Raw genomic sequence first — 26,396 nt, 5'->3', positions numbered from 1 at the left:
ATAAATAAAAATAATAAAATTAAAAAAATTGTAATAACCATACTAAATAAGAATAAATAGAAATAAAACAAGAAAACAGTAAAAACAAGAAAATAAAAACAAGAAAGCTAAAAATCAAAAGAAAAATAAAGAAATAAAACAAGAGAGCTAAAAATAAAAAAAAGTCGCATGTAGACACATGGAGTGTGTGCATGTGGTTCCCATCCAATGTTTGCTCTATTTATTAGATGGTGAGGAGGATGGGAGGCATTCCATCATTCCGAGATTCTATCTTTCATTCTCTTGGGAGAATGGTATTCTAAGACTTAGGAGTCACTGGCAGTAGTATGTTGATTGAGGGCTCGGGGGTGGCCAGTTGTAGCAAATCCTTGCACAATTGAGCCTACGGTTGGGTGGAAAGTCGTCCTCAAAACCTTGTTGTGATAAGCCTACTTCTACCACAGGTAAGCACTATTCATAGTTTGAATTTAATTTATTAATTATATGTTTATTTGGCTAAGGTAAGTGCCACTTTGATTTGAATTTAATGTTAATTAGAAAGTTAATTAGATATTTATTTTGGGCTATTACATATGGTATCAGAGCAAGTTCAACCCTTAGGGCCTATGAGAATCTTAAAAAAAAAAATTATTTTGTTGGGATTTTAACTTGACTTGTTTTGAAAGTTTCATGATGCTTACTTCCGGGAGGCTGCATATTTATTTATTTTTTTACGAGTCATTTCTACGGCAACTAAATTTTGGGATCGGGGTTTCTAGATTTCCCCAATTCTGAGTGCAAATTTGTTTTCATTAATTCGTTAGCAATTTTTAATTGTTTCCAGGCTCTGCCACAACATAAATTGAGTAGTGTGTGTTTTATGATGATAACCATTCGTTTTTCTGTTAATTTCTTTCTTTCTCTTTTCGCTTTTCTCTGCTTTTATTCGTTGGTTTAGGGTCTAATCTAGGAAAATCTTTTATATCTTACATTAGCTACTATGATGCATGCTTTCATTTGTTAGATAAGGTGAACTGGATGAAGAGCCTTTGCCAAAATGTGGGCAAGTACAACCAACCTTTAAGACTGTTCTGTTGTATCGGGGAAATCCCAATTTTATCCAACTTCAGACACTTCTCTATGTGGCCGAGGATTACAATAAGAAGATTGTGAGTTATATTCTTGCGAAAATGGATTCTCTGGTAAAGAATTTTCTCTGTCACATTTTATTTTTATTTAATTTACCAGGGAGGCATGAAATCCTCAGGAATTCCTTAGGACCTTTGACAATTGTGCAGATATTTTATAATTCATATTTTGCATTGTATTCGTCCCTTTTCTGTTTGCTTGAATAATTACAGTTTCTCTAAGACAAAAAAAACATCATGAGTGACTTCAGAATTTTAATGGTTTCCAGTTGAGTTATTTAGGGTTCGATTCTTCTCAAAGGTAGCCTGCATGTTATTTCCTTTTACTTTCAATTCTGGTCTATTGAAGAGGGTCTCCAAACTGACTGGGTTTCTTTGTATACTGGGTCTACTATATTTTTCTGCTCTCACTAGCTATTGCTTTTCTTTGTAGCTATCGAAGAATATGGGCACATTGCCCTTTTCACCTTCTTATTGTATGCGTTTCATTGATGACCTATTTTATTTTCGATTTTTCCCTTCTGATTTGGTTGCAGGAAAATCAATGGGGTTTAGACCAGGTAACGACAATCTCCGTGTCCTTTTGGACAGGCATTATTGTAATTTGCAGCTCCTATTGTAGAGTAACCATACACGTACTCTCTCTGAGTTTTCTTTTTGTTTTATCTAATATTTTTGACTTTGGTAATAATGCGAGTCCGAACTCTTTTCCTGCTTGGTCTGTATGCCTGCGCAAAGGTTCGGGCTAGAAACAAACTCAGAAGTATTCTCGGAGCAGTTTCCCAGCAAGTCTGGAGAGAGACCCACAGAATCGGCGATTGATAGGAAGACTTGTCCCACGACAATTGATGGACATATTTACTTGGTCATGGGGTTAATTTTTATCTTTTGATTACTAGTTTTTGAATGTTATCTATTTTCTTGGCTCGATGTACAGGAGGAATTATCGTGAATCTTGTTTAGCTCAAGGGATAAAATTATTTTGGAAGCAACACGTTGGAAGTACATATTCGGTCACTAAGGAAATGCTCCTTCACAAAGGCTCAATCTGAACCAAGGTTTAGTTAAACCCGACCCCGACTATAACACAGTGGTTATACGATCATATTGAAAAGTGATAACCGGTTGTTGGAAATGAATGATTTGCGAATCTCGGAATATTTTCCTTGATCAAATTTGGTGGAAGTCTCGTACCTTGTCAAATATGACGGATATCAAAATTAGTTAACTGTGTCTAGCATTCTGTCCTGGAATTCTATCATTGATCTGCCCTGGAATTGAAATCTGCTCTAGATTTTTATCGTTGATCCATGTCCTTACACTTCTATACATGTCATTTTTCTGGCAATTTTTATTTTTTATTATTTTTTTTCCCTAGCAAACATTTAGACGAATAGATTGACGCCATACACCGACTTTAATGTCGAAAGTCTGAACTTCAAATTGTGAAGGTTGAATTTTACTATAATATGACTGATCTGTGGGTTGATGATTCTAAACCGAGCTCCATTCGATCTCAAAGGTTCAATGTGTTTGACTATCAAGAAGAATCTGTGGGCAGAAATTGGTGAAGTCCTTGGCTCAAATTGACAGAGGACATAATGATGATGATGAATTGCACAGAAAACGCCCAAGAAACAAGATAATATCTCCAGTCTCAGCTAATCATATCATATTTTTATAATGAGTGCATTTATTTCATATATATACTAATTTATCTGTCATTTCCCATGGTATGGTTTCGCTCCTAAGGAAATCCGTTCTTTGTGGTGCAGCTAGGGCATGTTTCTCAAAGAAACATGGGTTCTTGTTTCAATATAGGAATTGGATCGTAGACATAGTCCAATTTGGAATTTTTGTAAATTGTGGAAGCAAAGATTTCTGGAATTCTGTAGGCATATCATCATGGCACTGGGTATAGTTTAATGCTCGGCCATGTAGAACTACAATTTTATGTCTTATCCAGGAAATCATTATGGCTAAAATGTATTGTAATTTAAGGGTTTTGACATGGTGTTGCCTTTGCGGGTGCGCTTGCAGGCGGGCCATCTTATTAATAAAAGGATTTTATTTTGTGTTTTGGGGAGGGATAACCTTCCCATTCATGAAATCTGGTTCTGGGTCGGGTGGCAGTGTCTCCTCTTGTTTATGGTGTGGAATATTTCTTTGGTGAATTGATTTCTTAGCCATAAGAATCTCAAGAAACACTTGTTTAACAATTTACTTTGTTAAAAGCAGTCCATTTAATTTTTTAACATCTTTCTTCTAACATAAGTGTTGATTACTTAAACAGATACTTAAAACACAAAATTTCAATTTATCTTTGCACATAAAGGTCATGAATCTGTAGAATTAATATTGGTGTGACATATAATGATGAATAAATTTTCTTTCGAAATTAAAGTACCTTTTTAACACAATAATGCCACCAATATTCTTAAGCTTTAGTCATTCAAATTTGGATTTTACATTGAGACAATTCTCTAAGTTTTATTCTGACATCATTATTACCTTCTAACTCATGTTTTCAATGGTTTTATACTACAAAATTGTGATTGTTGATAATTTACGATAAAATATATCTTATTAAAACTCATAAACTCTGATAATAATTATTAACCTTATTATTATTAGACTCTGATAATAATTATTATTGAGTATATTGGTTCTTAATTTATGCTTCTTCAAGTGATGAATCTTGATATTGAGTTACAGTAGTGTTTTATTTCTCGTACAAGGTCTCTATATCAACCTTCTTTTCTTTTTACAATTCATCAACTTTCTTTTCATTACATTTTGATAACTGATCTAGCTTTGGTAGATGATATACTTTAAGACTAACTATAGCCAACTTATTTCTTTAGAATCATTATAAAAGTATGATATTAGAAGTGAGACCTAAAATTCCAGGGGTATTACTATTTTTGGAAGATCAACTATAAGTGTTTGGCCGATATAAGTTAAAGTTTGATGCACTCATTAGTTCCTCATTGGTTTTTCTCATGCATCATTATAGACAGTAGATTCTTTGGTTCTCTGCTCTCATTAGAATCTCATTACATGGTAAAACCACTCTCTCATCTTCTTGAGTTGTTTGTGCTTGCATCCTCTTATCATTTTCTAAACGCTATGATCAACTACAACAGTTGTCTCCATTATAACCATATAACAAAGCAAAATTCTAAATGAGTCACCTAATTAAAGGTATATAGTTTTGTTATGACTCATTGATTCATTGGAAAGGTATATAATATTGTAATCTTGGATGGTGATAATCTACCCATAATTGACGTTGTATAATTCTCTGAAATATTGCATTATTGATATGGTATACTAGCATGTTTTTTGTAACAAATCTGTAATACTAGTGTAACTACTCACCACCGGTTCATTTTACAACACAGTTTACATAGCACTTGAAGTATTTGGATAATTGATGTTGAAATTTGTCGCCAATTAAAGTCCTCTAAAAAAGTGAAATTTGTTCCAATTCACAATGGATAAATTCTGATATCTTATTACCTTTAGATGATCGTTGTTCACTTGCATCTGTTCATTATTTTATTGATCAATCTGATCTAAGACCACAGAGATAACATTCCTTGAATGTCGATCATACTATTCACTCATTATTTGGGTTGGATTGTTGTTCTCATTGTCCTTTAGCGATAGCAGTTGCTTGGCATTTCTTTGGTCTATTATTGCAAGAACACAACTCTCTCAATATGATCTTCTAATAAATTTAATTTTACATTACAATTTCAGTCAGATTACATGTATCTGTTCATATCATTTGTATATTAAACATCATCAAGCTACCATTGAAGTTCCCTTCATTCTTGAGTGAATCAGTTGGGTTCGCAATATATATATATATATATATATATATATATATATATAAACCACAGGATGGTATATTTTAGTCTTAGTGGAAAATCATATAGATTTGGATTTCAGTGCAAATGTTGAGTATACTGTTACGTGAGGTTTCGTGATTCAAGGTTAATTGCATATAGTGGATAAATTTGTCTAAGGAGAAATGGAAAGGAGGAACTTGCAATTTTTTTTTAAAGGATGATAGCTAATGATAGTTCATGTGATTATGGCCAACTTGGATCAGATGCTTAAGGTGATAGATAAGAAGTATCACAACAAAGGTAATAAATCAGTAAGAAGAGACAACTTATTTTGGAGTATAATGGAAGAGTTTGGTATAAACATAACTTGGTACTCTAAAGGTATCACTATAAAGTCTATCTAAGAATGATGCACATAAAGAAGAAAATATTGGCAATCAACCAATGAAGTTGAATAATCATGGTAATAATGAAGGACATTTTTACGGAACTTGAACGGTACGATAACATAGAATGATTGGAGAAGATAAGTTGTGTGCGTGACAACATCTATAACAATTTTCCCTCTAATGGGAGAGCCACATTGCAAAGTTTTCCATAGGTGACTAACTAGCATTTGCACCTAATGTTGCAAAGGAAACGCCGTAAGGCATAGTGTGTGGAAGAATATTGAAATGTGAATGGGCATTTTTGAAAGCAAGGGTCGATGATAATGAATTTGAATTGAGGAAGCCATGCCAAAAACCCTATTCAGGGGTTAGAGTGCCTATGAAATGGAATAAAAGTAGTCATACATATCCATTGAACTTGTTTAGATACCTTAAAGATTGCCTAGTTGAAGGTGAAGTTAAACAAATGAATTCACGCGAACAACAACTGGGTATCCATATCGATATACAAAATTTTAAGGAGAGGCATGTTAATCTTTTCAAACAACATTCTAATGTATTTGCCTAGAAATATGAAGACCTTAAACCATGTCACATTGTGATGAACTAAATCCCTGCCAGGATATATTCCTTATGATGCAATGCGCTTAGGAAGTTTTGTTGTTGGAAAGTTTGATTGGGCTGCATTGAATTAAGCAAGGCTAAAACATTAATGTTGACGTTGTAGCTATAGTTGTTTTGCATGTTGTTGAATCTCTTTGCAAGTTTGGTTTCATCGTGCCCATATGCTAAGGAGAGGGTCCTCTTGAGAGAATTGAATTTGTTGTCATTATCCACTGCTAATTCTTCTTGTTTTGGGACAACTTTATAACGACAATCGCTATTGTTGTCATTGTTATTGTTGAAATTGTTGTGAGAGAGGTTGGAGAACTGGACTTGAGGTAGTTTGCTGCTGTTTCCATTGCCATCCATGGCTTCATCGTTTAAAAAGCCATCTATGAAAGGATCGTCACTCTCCAACAACCCACTGAAAGAGGCAATGTTGGGCAGTTACAGTTTGTTTTGCTGATAAATATCAAGAAAAGAAGCCATCACTTCATCTGCACTTGGTGATTCATCTTGTTCTACCCCTTGTACTCCCTGAGAATGACCATTTTTCTTGTAAATTCGGCACAACACCCAATCATCAAGCTGGAGAACAGAAGTACCATCAAAATCAACAATACCAATTTTAGTTGAATGAATCAATTCCTATTCATAAAGAATCAAAACACAAGAACTGTGAAAGGAAAATCATTCATATTGATCAATATTCAAGAAGACATCATTTTGTAGGGTGTGTTATTTGTATTTACACAATTGATTTTTTTATCCAATCAACTTTGCTATTCTCTATGCTTTTGCTAGGTTCCTTCATCACCACCATCATTGGAAAATTCATTTCCCTCTTGAAGTATGAAACGAGTAGCAATTCCGAATTGATCTCACACTATCACCACAAAGAAGCTAGCAATCCTAATATACAAATCAAACCAGCCATCCTATCAAGCGATCCATGTAGTTCACAATCTATAGCTTTGATAACCCAAAACTCAAATCTTTTATATTTAATATGCACAGAAATTTTCACTTTAATATGTTTGGATCTCATTCTAAGATCTTTACAGATCTGATACAGAGGTAAACCAGATTTTTCATACTACGACAAGCAATATTAGCAAGTCTTTGAGTCTCTCTTATGTAATGTCTCCTCCTTATTTGATAGAGTTGACGTTGTATGAGTATCGATTGCATTGAAGGGATCATCCAATAGACAAATGTCAACATCGTTATATACTGCTCTAGCCAACTGAATCCTTTGTTTTTGTCTCCACTCATATTCAATCTCTCTCCCCAATCTCAGTGATATCTCCATGAGCAATACTCTCTATATCCTTGTCTAATGCACAAGCTTTTATTGCCTTCTTGTATTGAATTTTGTCTATTGGTTTCCCATAGAGTATGTTATCTCTGACAGTACCACTCTGAATCCAAGTTGTTTGTGCCACGTAGGCAACATTGCCATATACTTCAACCTGCACGTAGTCCAATCAAAAAGTTTATGGAAGAATTTATGTATATAGAAAGCAAAAAAGCAGCATCTACAATCTTGTTGAACTATGAAATGGTTACTTTTGCTCAAGAAGAGTAGTTAATGCTCAACTTACATCTGAAATTTTTGGGATTTCTCCAAGAACTGTATATAGCATAGTAGATTTCCCTGATCCCACTGAGCCACAAATTGCTACCTTTTCTCCAGTTTTAATGTGCAGATTTATTCCCTTCAAATGTTGGCTTTGTCAATAAAGATTCTGGATCCCAGCTGAGTATGGCTTGATGAATTTCGATGGTATACTAGGATCCGGAAAGTGCTTTCCTCACAACAAAATCTAGTCTCAGCTCATCATATTGTAAGAACTTGTCCAAAACGATCTAAGGAGACTTTAACCTGAATTAATATAGCCAAAACTTCAGGTAGTATTCTCACTGGATCTTGTATCACAAGGAATGTTGCAAGCACTGTAAATATGGTTGTGGCAGTTAACGGTGGATCCCCTATGATAGGACACCCGGCAAAAACTATAGATGCAGTAATGATGGGTGACATCCAGTAGAGTATGGTACCATATGTTCTATTAAATTGTGCTGAAGACAACCATTTGAACTCCACAGCTCAGAGATTTTCTATCAGCTCTTTAAATTTTTCTTCCCATGCTTGTAGTTTGATTATTTTCATACTATTAAGAATTTCAGATGTTATTCTGAGTCTTTCATCCTATGCAGTCATGAACACAACTTGGCACTTCTTGAGGGTTTTGGCCTTGGAAATTTGAGTGTTAACTTAAATTTGTAACATTATTCAATCATCATTATACATCATTTTACAATTTAATTAATTTAATTGCACCAGATGTTGCAATGGAAACGACGTAAGGCAATAGCATATAACATTAATTAATGTTTTTTTGACAATTTTTGAAAGTCAGAAAAATATCAAGAAAAGGAATTTGGAGGAGATGAATGTGATGGCAAGGCAAATCTGTTAAACTTCAACGATCAAATATGTTGAATAAATCTGCCACATGAAAGAGGAACATCTAATCCCATGACGCCACTGATGCATTGGGCTGAAGGTCCCTCACCAATTTGAAGAATATACGGCTCTCTAATGATATTGCTCAAAGGAAACCAAGAAAACAATGTTCTGACACCATAGGGCATTTATTATTAGCTCCATATTTGCTAAAATTTGCATTTTCTCTCTTACAAACATTCTGAAGCTAAGTCGTCTTCTTGCATAGATGAAGATGAACAATTTGCAAATGATGAGGAGAATTAGGGATTTAAAAATATAAATTTCCATGCCTGCTAGTTCCTAAATAATATCCCAATAACTACAACACATATAAAGAGCAATTTCTTTGTAGGAAAAGAAAAGGCAAATATGTTAAACTTAAACGATCAAATATGTTGCATAAATCTGCCACCAATGATGTTGAAATAGTACATTTATATTGGTCTCACGAAGAAGCATGAACCTGCCAAGTTCCAACGCAAAAATATTTCTTAAAATGTATATATGGAAATGTGTTCATCTCTTTATTGGATGCGTTGTGCATTTGATATTCATGAGTTCTCTTCGTGGGCGCACCTCTTCTTTCTTGGCACACACTTAATGTTTGATTCTTGGTGACATGCTTGGATTTTTCAACACCTGGATATTTGCTTGTTGGCTCTCTCGGTCTGCTGGCTGAGATTTGAAAAGTGGAATGACAAAAACCAAAAGTGGAATTGCGTGGGGGTGGTTCCCTGGGAGTGAGCTTCACCAATGCACAATATACACCTAGTAGACTTGAAACCCAAATAAACCATTCCTAAGAGATCTTTGATATGACCAATGAGGAAGTTTAATCTTGTTGCCACCGACAATATCAAAATCATAAAACGAAGTGCAAATAGAGCATTGCTTACCCATCCAACAGTGCCGTATTTTTCCCAGCTATGTAAACTGCTTTTAGCAACTTTACCTTCTTGGAAATCTTGTGCCCATTTAGTGCAGTTATCCACTAACGCGTTCCCCACACTCTCTATGCAACCACCGACAATGTCTACTAAAGCACTCTGTAATTCATCGACCACTTCCATAAAATTCCCTGTTGAACTGCAATCAATGTTCTTGCATAATCTGTATAAGGCGTTCCCTGCCCCTGCCTTCTTCCAAACCAGAGAGTCTCCTCCATGTTCAATCACCGTAACTTTCCTTTTACTTTCTTCTGCAAGATTATCGATTGTAGCCGCTGCATCTTCCATGTATACAACACTTGTAGTATCCAGAGCATTCTCTGCAGTTTGTTCCTGTAATGTTTTGAATACACTATCTGCCGCTTTACTCAGCAAGCTATCGGTTGCAGGATCTGAGTCCTCCACCAAATCCATCAGTTCACATGCCTCAGATTATGCTTTTAAAGCATTTCTCCCACAATCAGGTGACAACCGAATGATTATATTGACCAATGAAACCGCTGTTAGCTTCAATGACAGTTTTCTCACGTATATGTAATGCTCTTCCACATCTAATACAGGGCCAGGATCTCTTTTCCACAAGAACTTCAAACCCGCTTTATTTTGTAATTTTGCAGGATCCAAACTCCGTATACCCACACATCCTGTTGATTTTCTATAGTTTCTCAGAAACCAGGTTAGGGTATCGCATTCTATACCATCCATGTTGCCCTCTTTCACAAGTTCCTTTGCTTTCTTGATGGAATTTCGGTTTGTTACAAACACGGTCCAAGGAGCCCCCCACAGAAGGTCCACGTTCTCCAAAAGTGGCATGTATTCTGAAAAATCCCCGTCCTCTGTTTCACCCGGCTTTGATAAAAACTTTGAGGATATTTTCAGCGTACACCTATTATCCAACACGAACTCTGCCATAAACCAACAGAGTTTACTAGTATAAACCATAAAAGATTGCAGCCAATACACACATCGCAACAAACCCCATAAAAAGGCCCATAAGAAACGTATTTCTATTCCTTCCGAGCCAATCGTTTTATTTACCTTTTCATCAACAATACTTTTCTGCTTCTTGGATGCTGCTTCCTGCAACTCAATGATGTACCTGGTCCAAAAGTCCTCTACCTGGAAATAGGTATACCATCTTTCATTTGGATTCCAGCTTTGTCATCTTCCATAGTACGCTACAGAGGTAAGACATCTCCAGCCGATGATTGCCCAACCTATCAGGATGAATACGACTTCCATGTTTGTTGTGATGAATTTTAACCGAGATTTGACACCAGGAAACACGTCTATAATTGGGCCCTGAAGAAGCCATCCGGCGATTGAACTTAAAATACAAATTGTGACTGCTACTGCGGCCAACGCGTCTAACACTGATCTTGCAATTATGTTTTCAAGATAACATGCACGGGAGACAATCCAAGATTTGAGTACCAGGTCTTCTACTGCTGCGAGGAGTTCTCTGTAGCGTTACCTTGATTTGCTAAAATAATGGGAAGTTTTTGAGCGATGATATCCCGGATGCTTTTATTGGCTATTGTTGCAGAGCTGGGAGAAAGACATGAAGAGTCTCTGCGAAGAGTCTCATCGCCAGCCGGCAGTCTCTGCGAAGAGTCTCATCGCCAGCAGGCGAGGCCTGGCCTTTCATTGGCCCATTACCATGGAAAAAAACTATTTTTCTATGAAAAAACAGATTAAACGGACGGCAGAAAACACCCCAATCATCTAACACACAAAATCAATGACTCAGGATCGCACACGTCACATTTTAGGGATGTCTTTCTCAGAGGGAACGCCTTACGGCGTAAAAATTAAAAAATTATATATAAGTAAAAATGAAAAAACATTAACAAAAATTATTTTTATTTATTATATTAGCCTTGGAGTGTTGTTTTCGTATTTCCAAAAAGGTTTTCCAGTTATTTTTTTAATTATTAAACATAAACCTACAATCACCCCTAATGTTATTACTTTCAGTTTGTGACTTGTTTCTTAATCATAAGGTCAGTTTGTGACTTGTTTCTTAATCATAAGGTCTATTCGATAAGTAGGAACGTGTAAACTTCTGAGGGAATTCGATAATTAGAGATAACATAGAACGCTCTTCATTTTCCTGGAAATTCTGACAGGAATTCTGCGAATATTTCCACAGCGATAACAGTTTCGCTTGTATAATGGAGAATTAGATTATTGTTTTATCTTTCATTTTTATTGTGTCAAATTTTTGTTGTGTTAAATTTAATGAAGTGAAATGATATTTTAGGGTTTATGTGTGATTAAAAATAGTTTATGAGATTATTTATTTTTTATTTTTTTGTAATTCAATTTTTTTCCCAATTTAAATTGATGATGAGTTGGTCCAACTTTCTAACAATTTTCTCTAAACAAATAATGCCAAGAAACTTATGAGAACATGTTCTCATAACTTTCTATGATGTCTTTGAATGCATCACATTCCAAAATGAAATGTTTTTTCAATTCCACTGCTCCAGACGTGCAAAATATACATACCCATTCTTCCCAAGCTTCTTTAGGCCTTTTCCACCGCCCTGTGTCACAGCGAAATTGAAGTGAGTTGGTCCTTAATTGAGCAATAAGGACCTTTGCCCTCCACGAAATGCTAGCTCCATTGAACTATTTTTGTTGTAGATTACAAGTAGGGTTGAATTCCTCAATGTAGTACTTCTTTTTACTCCTCTTTTCCCCATACCTTTTAAAGAAACTTCTCCATAACAAACTCCTTTAGCTCCTTGCTATTTGTGAGACATGCATTGAAGTAGATATTCCATTTTTGCATCCATGTGTAGTTTTGTTTCATCCATGTTTTCTTTTTTTACAAACTCCTTTAGCTCCTTGCTATTTGTGAGACATGCGTTGAGCTCCTTGCTATTTGTGAGACATGCGTTGAGGTAGTCCATTTTTGCATCCATGTGTAGTTTTGTTTCATCCATATTTTTTCACTCATTCCTTGCTATTTGAAAGACATGCATTGAGGTAGATATTATTTTTTTGCATCCATATATAATTTTGTTTCATCCATATTTTTTTTTCACTAATTCTAGCCGAGTCCTCTCCCTTAGACCCAGCAGGGTCCTCTCCCTTGGACCCAGTGTAGTGTTGAATGACATTTTTCCGTTACTTTTTGTTACTATGAACAATTTACATACCCAATGTAGTGTTGAATGACATTTTTCCGTTACTTTTTGTTACTGTGAACAATTTACATACATAAGTCTGAGTGTGACTATATTTCAGAATTCAAATGATCGAGCTTCTGATTAAGTGCCAATTCCTTAATCAATCGTCTTAGATTTATGAAGTCTCTTGACTCTACATGGAGCAGCATGTATAAAAATCACTTTTGTTAATTTACATACTCAATGATCTTTTACAGTTGTTTTTTCATGTTCGTATATTTGTTTTTTTCCTACCGAGTGTAGCGAATTTACTTGTAAGTGCAGAGCACAGAGAACACAAAGCGAGCAGCTAACAGAATTTAGGTAATGTGAATAATAATGGAACTGTGTTGGGTTAATAGATTTATAATTGTTTATTTATACCATTAGCTAATGTGAATAATAATGATGGAATTGTGTTGGGTTAATAGATTTATAATTGTTTATTTATATTATTATTTAAAGTTTTTTATGAGCTGACACTAAATTTTTATTTATACAATTATTTAATTTTTTTTATGAGCCAATATTAAATATTATTTTGGCCACGGACAAACAGCTTTACACATCATACTAAGCTGTAAAATGTTCAGCGCAATAATTTAAGAGTATTTTAACTGCTGTTATGGTTGTTGAATTCTCTAAAGACTCTCTGAATTATGTTGTCAAGCTACTCATAATTAGTGCTGAATTTACTGCTATAGTGATGAATTTGTTAATGTTGATCTAATGCTATGGCTAATTGTTCAGTACTCATGCACACACCCCCACTCTTGTCATGAAGTTCTTGTTGCTACAATGTTCTTAAAAAGAGAACAAGACATATTTGTAGTACATTCAACGAGATACTAGACATGTCAGTTAGGCAGATTCTTGGTGATATTTGGTGATACATGATGATCTCAAACATATCTACCTAGATTGACATTTGCATCTGCGTGCTTTAAACAAATAATGCATGAAACACGATGTTAACTACGATATACAAGCAAGCCATTGATTCAAAACATAATCACATTCAGTACTGAGTGAGTGCCCTCGTTATTCCAACAGCTTAATCCATGCACAGCTAATCTTAGTAAAATAACTGGTTCAAAAACTCTTCTTACAACACAATTTAAAAATACTAGGCAATGAAAAATTTATCAACTAATAACAGAAGCATCATCCAAAATACTAGTCATTGAATATGGAATACAGATGGAACATGGTACTCTTTAACGGGGAGCGTGTTTACGTACAAGAATCCTTCAAACCCAATTCTATATTACAGCAACTTTGGGGGGCAATGCATAAATTATATGACCCTAAAGTTAAAAGCTAGGGTCAGCAAGTTACAATTAACCTGATGATTCCCATGCCTGGACCCAATTCAAATCCAAGGTGGGCCAATTCCTTTACCAGAAGAACGCTCATCATCGTATATCTGGATGAAGTACTTTCTAAGCAGCCATTCATTATTATCTTTTTCCTGGGTATTAGATCCTACTCTAGAAGAAAGTTCATGTGAAGCAGTTACAGAGATATGAGGATAGCTCAAAACAAACAAAACGGTTTGGTATACACAAACTGTCATCTAACATAACCTACAAACTAGGATCTCTCTTTAACCTGCAGCCACTCTATCAGATCGAACATTTGCTTCCAATACGGCATGACATTTACCAGTTGAATCGCTCATCTCACTCTCCCTTTGCTCATCTCTTTGGCTAGAACTCAAATTGCTTATTTTAGATAGAACTTGAGGATAGCCATTGCCTCCTTGCTGCATAAACTGTGACTGTGTCTCTCTAGGACCATTTCTTTCTGAATCTCCTACTCTATCCTTTCTTTGAAAATTCCTCAACATTACCTGTTTCACATAATCCAACAATGTCAAAAAAGTTTCATATCCTAAGGTCAATAAACCACACTGACTTGTCTACGCTACCACGAAAGATATGTTACCTTTAGTGATTCATTCTCAGAAGCAAGCTTTAAGATTCCTCTGCTTCAAGCTTTCAGATTCCTCTGCTATAAGATTTATTTCATTTCTGAGTTCTCAGAAGTCAGTGTCTCAACTTTTGCAGACAACTCTTCGCATTCCATCTGTTTCATGGAAGTCGTTGTTAGCACTGCACAGCACAGCAGACAGGGTATCAATTGAACAGTATTTACTGCTTTCATAAAACAATGACAACAGACTTTGTCTGTTCATGTCTCACGATTTTACCTCTCTATCTCTGCAAGCCTCTGATAAAAATACTAAGAACAAGTCTATACCTGTTTCTTCATTCGAGAGCGTTTAGCTGACTCCCGATTAGATTGTTTATGCTTCTGTCGTTTTAATTCCCGTTCATCCTGTTTCACAGGCTCGTTTAGGACATGTACAAGCTTATTTAGTTCAACATATTTAAAGCTCATCAATATATTGGAAATAATTCACAATAAAAAGGTCACACTGTAGGTGAATGCAAAAAAAAAAATACAAAACCCTAAGTTGTAAGTAATGGGGATACACACGGAAGTTTCAGAAATATGAAAGGAAAACTTTCCCAAGAAATAGGAAATGACAAATTGATGTGTTGGGGTAAACACCAGAGTGCCCATCTATTACATAGATACAGCCAGGAAATATTCCCTGCTTCTGAATCTCTTCTGGTCTATATCATCAAACTATGCTGCCCTCATATCAGATAAAACTGTTATTATGCATTAAACCATCTATTACTTAAAGAGCCCTACAAATGAGATTTAGCTTATTCGAGTTATAATTGACTGTGGACCACTTCTATCTAAATCTTCTTAAGAAATGCACTTATGTTCAAAGGACTTGTAAGAACAAGATGGATATGAGAATATAATGATAGTGTGATCAAATCATATTTCATGGATTGTGCATAACCAGAAAAGATGAAAGAAGGGTTGTCATCCCACAAAACAGTTGATAAAGATATTGAGAACTTGAGTCTGTTTTGTTTTCAAAGGACCAAGATATTCAAGATATGAATGTTAAGTTAGTTGAGCTATCTCAGAAATGTGCCCAACTTGAAGAGATTAGTGGTAAGTGCACAGTACTGGATGAAAAATGCACTAAAATGGCTTTTCAAGCAGCCCAAAATGCAAATGAAAGAGATTCCTTACATTTGGAGGTAGATGCCCTTAGAAAATCTCTTTCAGAAAAGGAAACATTAATGAAAGCTTCTTCAGAATTTTATTCTGACTTGAAACACCAGTTTGACACTACCATAGAGAAGTTAATAGCTGCCATTGAGGAAGTCATTCAAGATGAGACTTTGGCATCTGTTCCTTGCTCGGAGAGAATGTCTTATCTGGAGACAAGCCTCCTTTTTCTTATTGAGGAGTATAAGGTAGCTTTTTCACAAGTGAACCTGGTTCATAAATGCTTACTTGAGCTTGCTTCTAATTATGGAAACTTGTTGGAAAAAAAACCTACACTTTCTTTGGATGTGTTCCTCAGAGAAGTCTTCAGTTACAAAGAAAAGGAAGTAGACCAGTTAAATGAAGAAGTAAACGTAATGAATTCAATTAAAACTCAGCATGAAGAAGAAATTAAGGAACTGAAGGACCGTTTATGTAAATTTGACGAGAATCTTAAAGAAATGAGCATGGATAACAGCAAAATGAGAACTGAGCTTGAGCAGACAGAAAGCAAATTGTCATCAGTGAGAGAAAAGCTTAGTCTGGCCATCGCTAAAGGAAAAGGATTGGTTCAGGAACGCAATACACTAAGACAATCATTAGTGGACAAGTCCAATGAGCTAGAAAAATGTTTGCAGGAATTGCAGAAGAAAAATGATACATTGCATGAAACTGAAATGAAAGCTTCTAAGCGTGTTAAAGCACTGGAATTAGAGCTAAAAGATATTCAGAATTCTGCAAGTGCTTTTCGGGAATCAGTTTCTAACAAGGACTCACTTCTTCAGAAAATTGAAAATGTCTTTGGGGAGATGAATTTGCCAGAGGCAATCCACTCCAAAGAAATAATTGATAAAGTTGAGTGGCTTGCAAAATCATCTCTTGGAGTAAATAACACTATGTCTGAAACAAGTGTGGATGATGACAAAACTGGGAAGAGTCATCTTGAAGATCTAAAAGAAGAGTACGAGGAACTACAAAATAAATACCGTAGTGTAGTTGAGCAGTCAGATATACTGGAGAAGACTTTGTTGGAAAGGAACCATCTTATTCAAAGATGGGAACAAATCCTTGAGAATGTTGATATGCCAACATCTATGCGAAATACTGATCCAGAATTTCAGATTGAATGGCTCAGCAGAGCACTAACGCAGGCCCAACAAGATGCAGCTTGTTTTAAGCATGAAATTGAGAATGCTCAAAGAATTGCTGACTTATCTGCCTTTGAAGTGGAGGACTCGAAGAGGAGAATAGAAAGCCTAGAGGAAAATCTCTTGAAAGTAAACTATGAAAAACAGGAATATGTGAAAAGCCTCGAGGAGCTTAATTCTAAATTTGAATCTCTAAACGAGCAAGCAGTTCAAGATGCATCCCGGAAAGAGAGTTTATGCAATGATCTTGTTGATCAACCTATGAGTGAGTCCCCTGTGGAATCAAGCATTGCTGATAGGAATTTAATTGCAGAAGACTGCATGAAGAGACTATTGGATATGGTTATTGAAACATTGAAAGATCAAGATCTACAGGAGTTATCTTTATTCTGCAATAATGGGGAGCATCTCGAAGGATGTATCAAGAAACTCATAGAAAAGCTAAATGAATTATCTGAAGAAGTTGAAAAGCTCAAGGAAAGTGGTGATGCAAAGATGATGGAGCTTCAGGGACTTCAGGCTGCAATGACCACAAAAACTACAGAACTTGAGGAAATGACTAAAAAGCAAGAAGAAGTCTATTTAGCAGTGGCATCACATACAGTAGAGATAGAAAGTCATATACAACAAAATAGAATAATGGCTGAAGAGCTAGAGACAGTGAAAAAACAAAAGGATGCTTTACAGGTACAGCTTGAGGAGGCAGAAGAGAGGTCATCAGTAATAAGGGAGAAACTGACTATGGCAGTGAAAAAAGGAAAAGGGTTAGCTCAACAACGAGAAAATTTGAAACAATCTCTGGATGAAAAAATAGTAGAACATGAGCAGCTAAAAACGGAGTTGCAATTACGTGACTCTGTGATTAATGAACATAAGCAGAGAATCAGCGAGTTGTCAAGTGAGCTGGAGCGCTTTGAAAGTCTAGAAACAGATGTATTTTCCTTAAAAAGTCATTGTGCCGAGCTAGAGAAGAAGTTACTTGATAGCAACAATACAAGACAGAGTATAATGAAGACATTAAACACTATTGACTTTACAGGTGAAGTTTTATACCAGGATCCGGTCAAGAAAATTGATTGGCTTGGTAAATCAGTGAATGAACTACAGCAAAAGATAGGTTTTGCTGAACAAGAAGCTACAAAATTCAAAGGAGAAGCTAACATACTAGCCACTAAGTTGGATAAGGTTTTTGAAAGGGTGCACTCCCTTGAGAGTGAGCTAGCAGATGCAGAAAACAAAATCTCAGCACTTTCAAATGCAAAAAAGGCAGTAGAAACAGAAAGTGACCATGAGATACAAAAAATCAAGGATGATCTGGCTGCACGCACTGAAGAGTTAAGAGAAGCTCATTCAAGGGCAGATGACCAGATTTCCAAATTGTTGAAACAACACGCTCAGTTGAAGCACTTAAAGGAAGAATATGGCTGCTTGCTCTCTCTTTTAGCACATGATTCTTCCAGGACGCAAGAGGTCTTGAGAAGTGTGGAGCTCTCTTTTCAAGATATATTAAGTCAACTTGATGCTTCAAAAGGGTTAGAGTCGCCTAGTATTGATCTTATGAGTGGATGGACTTATCCTAAAATTAAACAACCCAAGGAGGTAATGCCAGAGTGCCATTGATTGTTGAAATTGGTGTGATATATCATATAAAACCTGTTTTATAAAGTTTATTATTTTGTTTGTTGCGGGTTTTATCATATCACTTTAGAGTAACACTAGATGGGTTATGCTTCATGAACCTGCAGTCTGACCAAAATAAACTCCTTCATCCATAGGATTCACTATTCAGTAGTAGACCATTAAGGAAATGAGAGACATCCATAGATATGCAGAATACAAACGAGATTCAAAATATGCCCATAGTAATATTTAGAGGTCAACTATTACGATTGACAACTCTGCAATCTTTGTAGTTGGCCATGCCCTATTGGTTTTCGTCTAATACTTACCCATTAAATGTCCAGGTCAAGAAATTCTCAGAAGCAAGCTTTAAGATTCCTCTGCTTCAAGCTTTCAGATTCCTCTGCTATAAGATTTATTTCATTTCTGAGTGCCATGTTCTCAGAAGTCAGTGTCTCAACTTTTGCAGACAACTCTTCGCATTCCATCTGTTTCATGGAAGTCGGTGTTAGCACAGCACAGCACAGCAGACAGGGTATCAATTGAACAGTATTTACTGCTTTCATAAAACAATGACAACAGACTTTGTCTGTTCATGTCTCACGATTTTACCTCTCTATCTCTGCAAGCCTCTGATAAAAATACTAAGAACAAGTCTATCCCTGTTTCTTCATTCGAGAGCGTTTAGCTGACTCCCGATTAGATTGTTTACGCTTCTGTCGTTTTAATTCCCGTTCATCCTGTTTCACAGGCTCGTTTAGGACATGTACAAGCTTATTTAGTTCAACATATTTAAAGCTCATCAATATATTGGAAATAATTCACAATAAAAAGGTCACACTGTAGGTGAATGCAAAAAAAAAATACAAAACCCTAAGTTGTATGTAATGGGGATACACACGGAAGTTTCAGAAATATGAAAGGAAAACTTTCCCAAGAAATAGGAAATGACAAATTGATGTGTTGGGGTAAACACCAGAGTGCCCACCTATTACATAGATACAGCCAGGAAATATTCCCTGCTTCTGAATCTCTTCTGGTCTATATCATCAAACTATGCTGCCCTCATATCAGATAAAACTGTTATTATGCATTAAACCATCTATTACTTAAAGAGCCCTACAAATGAGATTTAGCTTATTCGAGTTATAATTGACTGTGGACCACTGTTAGTTGTTCCCCGTCTTCCTTTTACAGGAGTTACAGATCCTTGGGCAGGCACATTATAGATGCCCATTCCAATATTTAGATTTGTAGTAGGTAGACTAACTGTTGACATTCCTGGAACAGGTGCTGGTGGAACCAAAGCCATTGTGCTTTAGCTTCTCCAGCCTGGGCATTATATGCTAGAGTATTGGCATCAGTAGCACTGGTTCCTGTCATTGTCGTGAAAATCAAATACCTACCTCTGTGGGAATGCACCATTTGTAGAACTGGACAATGCTTTCCCCTACCTACCTCTGCAGGTCCGCCGCCCCCTCAACACCCGCATGCAGGTCCGCCTCTGCAGGTCCGCCGGCGCCCCCTCAACACCTTCTAAACCCTAAAAAACTTTAACCTCTTAATCAACGGTTCATTTTTCTCCAATCGTCTAACACTAGATCTAAGGGCTACGATTACGACACGAACACATTTTGGGAGATTGATTTCAGAGGGGAACGCCTTACGGCGTAAATATATGAATGAATTATGGATAACAAGACGTATGATCAGGAGATTTTATTATGTTAGGAAAAGATAAGCGGATTACACTTGGTAGCTATCTTAATGAATTGGGAAATAGTAACAACATTTCCAAGGTATATCAGTGCTATAGGAGAGGAGGAGAAGAAACCACAATGACTGGAGGTGAGAAATTTAAGTCAATTTAATAAAATAGAATGAAGTGAAGAAACTTCCATTTATGAAGCCAGTAGATATGGAATAATAGGAAATCAAGACATGGAGAAAAATAAAAATATATCTGTGAAAATGAAGGGATGTTCTATCAAGAAGAAAGTTATTTTAAAGTTATTGATGAGTAGAGCGAGAAACATGATTGGTAATGGTCATAATGATGATCTACATATTTTAAAAATGTGAAGGTGTGAAGTTGCATGATGACCAAGCGATAATAAACGAGGAAGATATATGAAGGAATGTTGCTAGAAATTTTATAAGGATACCTTGAGAAGGATTGTGTACATAGTCACCAAAGAAGTGAAAGTCAATTAATAGAGGTTTTACTTGACTAATTTTCACACATTATTTCATGAGTAGGACTTCCCATAATGTTAAAAGAGGTTGTTTCTACATAACACCTCACATTTAAGTTTCTCATGGACAATGATGGTAGTAGTGTTTCCAACTGTTTCAAAATCTAAAATAATGATACTATTTAATAAGAAAGAGTCTTTTGCCCAACTTGAGGAAACTGAATTTATGATAAAGCAATCAAGTGGTATCGAGATACGAACTTGACGAACTCAACGAGATAAGAAAATATTTCTGTGGATGAAGTGCTAATTGTTAAATAAGTCAACATGGATCAACAAATCCTTGTGCAAGTAAATTAAGCATGATATACAATTAAATCATGATGAAATAATGTTTATATGCAATTGCATATAGCGGTATTGGAATCAGTAAGCCAAAGGGTAAATGAATGTAAATCAAGGAATTTTAATTTTGAGATAGATGATGATGGAATAACTAGTAATATCTTAAACAATGAATTTCATCAGAATTTCCTTGGGGAAGGAAGAATATATAACGAGAGATTAAGACCCAAGATGATGAGGCTCATGTGAAATTTAACGATGTACTTGATGATTATACTGTTGGTGTAAATGGTCAACTACCTAGTAGAAAGAAGTGGAAATGATTATTGAAAAGTAATTGACAACTTGATGAAATATTGATGATGTTTCATGATATCGTGGTAGCAGGATAAAGATGTACATATGGTTCTTATAGTGTTAATGTATCCATACGATGATAGCGATATGCATCAGTATTATCACATTGTGTTAAGGTATATTGACATATTCATTAACTACGTGATAATAAATATTTAATGTTGAATACTCATGATGGATATGATATGCATAACGTGGCATAAGAATTATGATGCTATAATATGAGGTTTACTGACATGTGGTTCATTTATGTGAAGTCATGATATGTCTTTATGTTGATGGTATAACTGAAGCATGCGATAGTTGGGTACAAATTTATGACATGCATAAGCATGCAATGCGTTATTACTCCTAAAGTTGCGATTAACAATAATGAATGTTTCTTGATGACATGCACGACTTGGCATGTGGATTATTTTCTATGATAGTAAGATGGTATGGTTAATGCATTGGATGCATGTTGAGGTGTGATGATTCACAGGACTCCACAAATGGGCCGAGAGGGCCAGTTTATTTGATGATCTTGTGCGAGCCCATACCCACGAGGGAGAATAAGTAACACCATATGGGCTGGGGACAAAACTCAACCAAAACTACATATGCCAGTGGTTCCTTTGTCTTGTGTATAGCTCTTGAAGAGCTATGGGACCATCTTGAGGAGGCCAAGTGCCTGATGTTCTAGGCTAGGTGCTTGTTATTGGATTGGGATGCCGAAGTCTGGAAGGGATGTAAAGGAATTCGATGCCTGGGGCTGTGCGCCTTAGTAGTTGTGGAGGGAGTGGGCCAGCCTTGCGAGATGCCTGGGGTCATTGAGTACCGGACCAGATGCTTGCCTTGGGGTAGATGAGGTCTGAGTCAGGTGCGAGCCTTGGGGCCAGCCTTGGACTAGGATATAGACCAAGTCAGGCTTATGTCTGGTGCCGAAAGTGGGAAAAAGGACAGATATTCCTTGAGATTTCTCGGGGTGTTGGGGACTTTCGATGCCTACTGGTTATACTAGTTCAGCAGAGGGTGTTGGCAACATGAAGTAAATAAAATAATAAATAATAAAAACAATAAATAATAAATAATTCAACTTAACTTTGGGACGAAGTTCCTTAAAGTGGGAGAGTATGTAATATCCCTCCCCTTAATAATAAAATAATAAATAATAAAAATAATAAATAATAATATAATAATAAATAATAAAAATAAAAATAATATAAAAATAATAAATAATAATAAACAAATCACTTAATAATAAATAATAAAAATAATAAATAATAAATGTTAAATAATAAATGATATTAAAAAATATATACAAGAAAATAAATAAAAATAATAAAAATTAAAAAAATAGTAATAACCATACTAAATAAGAATAAATAGAAATAAAACAAGAAAACAAGAAAAACAAGAAAATAAAAACAAGAAAGCTAAAAATCAAAAGAAAAATAAAGAAATAAAACAAGAAAGCTAAAAATAAAAAAAAGTCGCATGTAGACACATGGACTGTGTGCATGTGGTTCCCATCAGCTCTATTTATTAGATGGTGAGGAGGATGGGAGGCATTCCATCATTCCGAGATTCTATCTTTCATTCTCTTGGGAGAATGGTATTCTAAAACTTAGGAGTCACTGGCAGTAGTACGTTGATTGAGGTCTCGGGGGTGGCCAGTTGTAGCAAATCCTTGCACAATTGAGCCTACGATTGGGTGGAGAGTCGTCCCCAAAACCTTGTTGCGGTAAGCCTACTTCTACCACAGGTAAGCACTATTCATAGTTTGAATTTAGTTTATTAATTATATGTTTATTTGGCTAAGGTAAGCGCCACTTTGATTTAAATTTAATGTTAATTAGAAAGTTAATTATATATTTATTTTGGGCTGTTACAATCTGCATCTTTCATATCTCCAAGGCCTTCATAGGTGTCAAGGGTCCTTCCTTCCTTTGTCAGAGTTGTCCTGCCTTCTTTCGGGAGATATCTTCAATGGTTCTTTGTCAGATAGTGATTCTTTGTGATCATGGTGTTCTTCACATGCTTGATATCTTTCTTCATTTTCTTATACTTGGATAGATTGGTCAACCACCTTATGCTCCTTGTGAGAGTACTTCTTCGTTGCTTTCTTCTTGGACTAGTCAACATTTCTTCTTGCTTCTTAGTCAACAATCTTATACTCCTTATGTGAGCATATCCTTTTGTTGACCTTCATTGCATTGTAGTACATGCCTTCGAGCATGTCCTTGGTGAAAGAGATTCTTTCATACTTGATCATGTTATAGAACTATTCCCATGACTCAATAATATACATATGATAACATGACTAAAATTTGATGCATACATACCTCATCTTGATTCTCCTTTGATCATCTTAGCTTCATTTGGTTGTCCTTGGTGTGGCCCTTCTTGCTTCATCTTAGCTTTCCTGCATATCATCCTTTTCTTGAATCCCATGAATGGGATTCCCAATGAGATATCTGCTTTGGCTCATGAACCTTCTTTTGAAGATTCCATCTTAGGATCTTAAAGACCCTTGCCTTGCAAATGTTTCTTTTATTTTGATGATGGAGGTCTTCTAAGATTCTTAATCATGATCAATTTCCTTTCATCGTGGATGAGGTCCTATACTAGGTATTCTCCTTCGACATGAATATATTGAGCTATATCTACCATTCTCCTATATTCTCGAAGATATTTCTAACCATGTATTTTGTTCTCATTATAAATGCTACTTCTACATGAGTATCTAGAACTCTATGTACTTTATGCTTCTAGATTCTAGAAGATGTTTCTAGCCATGCAATTCCCACATGCTCCTATCCTACTCAAAACCTTGAAAGAAGACTTTAAGTAAAGAGTTTGACTTAGTCATAGTAGAGATCCGGAGGATCTTCCTTCTTTTTCTTCTTTTCTTCCTCTTTCACCTCTTGAGTTATGCGAGCTTCCTCCTTTTTTCTTTTGTCATTGTTTTCCTTAAGCTTAGGACAATTCCTTTTGTAGTGTCCATATTCTTGGCATCCATAGTATTGGATTTTGGATATATATTTTTTATTTGTTCTTCGTGGACCAAATTTGCCAAATTTTCCCTTTCTCTTGGCCATGCTAGCAAATACTTGCTACTTTGATCCCACATCTTCCTGTGCTTTAAGTCTGGTTTCCTCTGTCTTACATAGAGACCACATTTCACTGAGTGTGGTTGCTTCCTTCTTGGCATATATGCTTGATGTGAAGTTGCCCCAATCCTCAGATAGAGCATTGAGTACTAAAGTTGTCATTTCTCTGTGAGACATGGCTTCCCCAAGCTCTTGAAGTTGATCCCTCATCTCAAAGATCTTCATGAAGTAGGGAGATATTCCTTCCTTTGATATCTTCATCTTGTACAATTCATTCCTTAGAGATATCACTTCTTCAGTCGTGGATACTGAGAATAGCTTTACTAGCTTATCATAAATTTCTTTTGATGTTTCAAATTTTGAGACATAAGGAATGAGAGAGTCCTTGATAGATTCTATTAAAATCCTTTGAGCTCTTGTCTCATCCTTATTATACTTGGCTAAGGCTTGAATTTGTTCCTTCGCAGGGATAGTGATATTCCCTTTGACATGTTCTAGAAGTTCATTCTCTTTGAGAAGTAAATCAATCCTCTTCTTCCATACAAGAAAGTTATTGGTACCTACCAATTTGTTGCTTTCCTTGCAAAAAGACATTGATGTATATTAAGAAGGGGATAAATACTTACTTGATAGATTTTGACATGTAGTTGACTTCTTTTATCCTTGAAGTCTTGATGGCGTGCTTTCCTTGAATCTTGATGTTCCTCAAGGTGTCTTCTCCAAGTAGGCTTGCTTGATGATGAGACTTTCTTGATGATTTGTGGCTTGATGTAGGTCCCTCTTTGATCCGCGCTTCTTTGTAGGTGCCTTTATATAAGGCTCTTCATCCAGCTTTGTAGTCTCCCCTGATGAATGATAGATGATAGACCTTCTTGTCCTTGATGTGATAAATACTTCTTGGCTTGATGCTTCAACTTTTGTAGATGTCCTTCCTTGATGAGTCACCTTACGAGTGTTCCTGAGATGCCCTTTCCTTGATGTGTCACCTTAGCTCTGATACCATGTTGAAAAACTAAGGGAAATTAGGTGTAGTGTGATTCTTCTTGACTTGATAACATTTTGTGGAGTCTTTTTACTTTTTCTTGTTAGCTTAATCTTCTTTTTCTTCTTATTAATGCATGTGTGTGAACTTCATCAAATTGCTACCAAAAACATAAAAAGAAGACCACAAGATGTTGGCTCTCTGCTAGGACCAAAACCTCTCTTCTCTTCAGAGGAAAACCCTTCGGTAAGTTTTTCTCTTATTGAAGCTTCTTTCTTGATCAATGCCAAACCATAGACCCTTGACTAGAAGATCCTCCAAGCACAAGTCAAGTCATTCCTTTTCTCTGCACTATGTTTTTCCCGACACTTTGTCCACCTCCTTTTGACACTTCATTCCCTGACATTTCTTCCTTCTTCCGACACATCGTTCTTCCTTCCACTGTTAGTAGATCTTCTAGAAGAGATATTTTATCTTTTGTACTTAGTGATATCCTTCACCTAAGGATACTCCTTTCTTCTCTTGATCATCCAAGTTCCTTCTTGATATATAGTGGTAGGCTTAGTGTGACAGCACTACAACTCTAATTCTCACACATGTGAGAGGTACCCTAGAGAATTAGGGTCATTTTCCTTCGCTAGAGAGATAGGCTTCTTTGTTTGACTTGGGAGGCATTGTAGGCCTAGTTTCAAACCCAAACAACACTAGTTTATGGATTGTTCGTCCCTTCTATTATACCCGCAGACTTGACCACCCTTTCTTCGCACGTGTGACTGTTTCTAGCCCTACAAATAACCCTCTTCACTTCGACTTTTCTCCTCCTTCCTTCGCTGCACTAAGAGACCTCTTCTTCGTCCTTCATTACCCTTTCTCTAGCCTATTTTCTTCACACATTTTAGAGCAAT

At 36.0% G+C, this 26,396-nt stretch overlaps 1 long non-coding RNA gene across 2 annotated transcripts; it reads right to left on the bottom strand.

Annotated features, from left to right (window-relative positions):
* Positions 1 to 14,094: 14,094 nt before the first annotated feature.
* Positions 14,095 to 20,080, bottom strand: LOC149219419 (uncharacterized). Of its 2 annotated transcripts, none has more exons than XR_016249233.1 (5): positions 19,509 to 20,080; positions 18,850 to 19,260; positions 14,824 to 14,951; positions 14,559 to 14,699; positions 14,095 to 14,463 (listed from the first exon to the last, which is right to left on the bottom strand). It is a non-coding gene; the product is annotated as an uncharacterized LOC149219419 (long non-coding RNA). The 2 variants fall into 2 exon arrangements; XR_016249232.1 differs by having other exon boundaries at positions 14,874 to 14,951.
* Positions 20,081 to 26,396: the final 6,316 nt, after the last annotated feature.

Source organism: Pinus tabuliformis, chromosome Q (genome assembly GCF_031772625.1).
Source record: "Pinus tabuliformis cultivar Carrire ecotype Pingquan chromosome Q, CPIR1, whole genome shotgun sequence".
Taxonomy (NCBI): domain Eukaryota; kingdom Viridiplantae; phylum Streptophyta; class Pinopsida; order Pinales; family Pinaceae; genus Pinus; species Pinus tabuliformis.
This window is presented reverse-complemented; position numbering and strand designations above follow the sequence as displayed.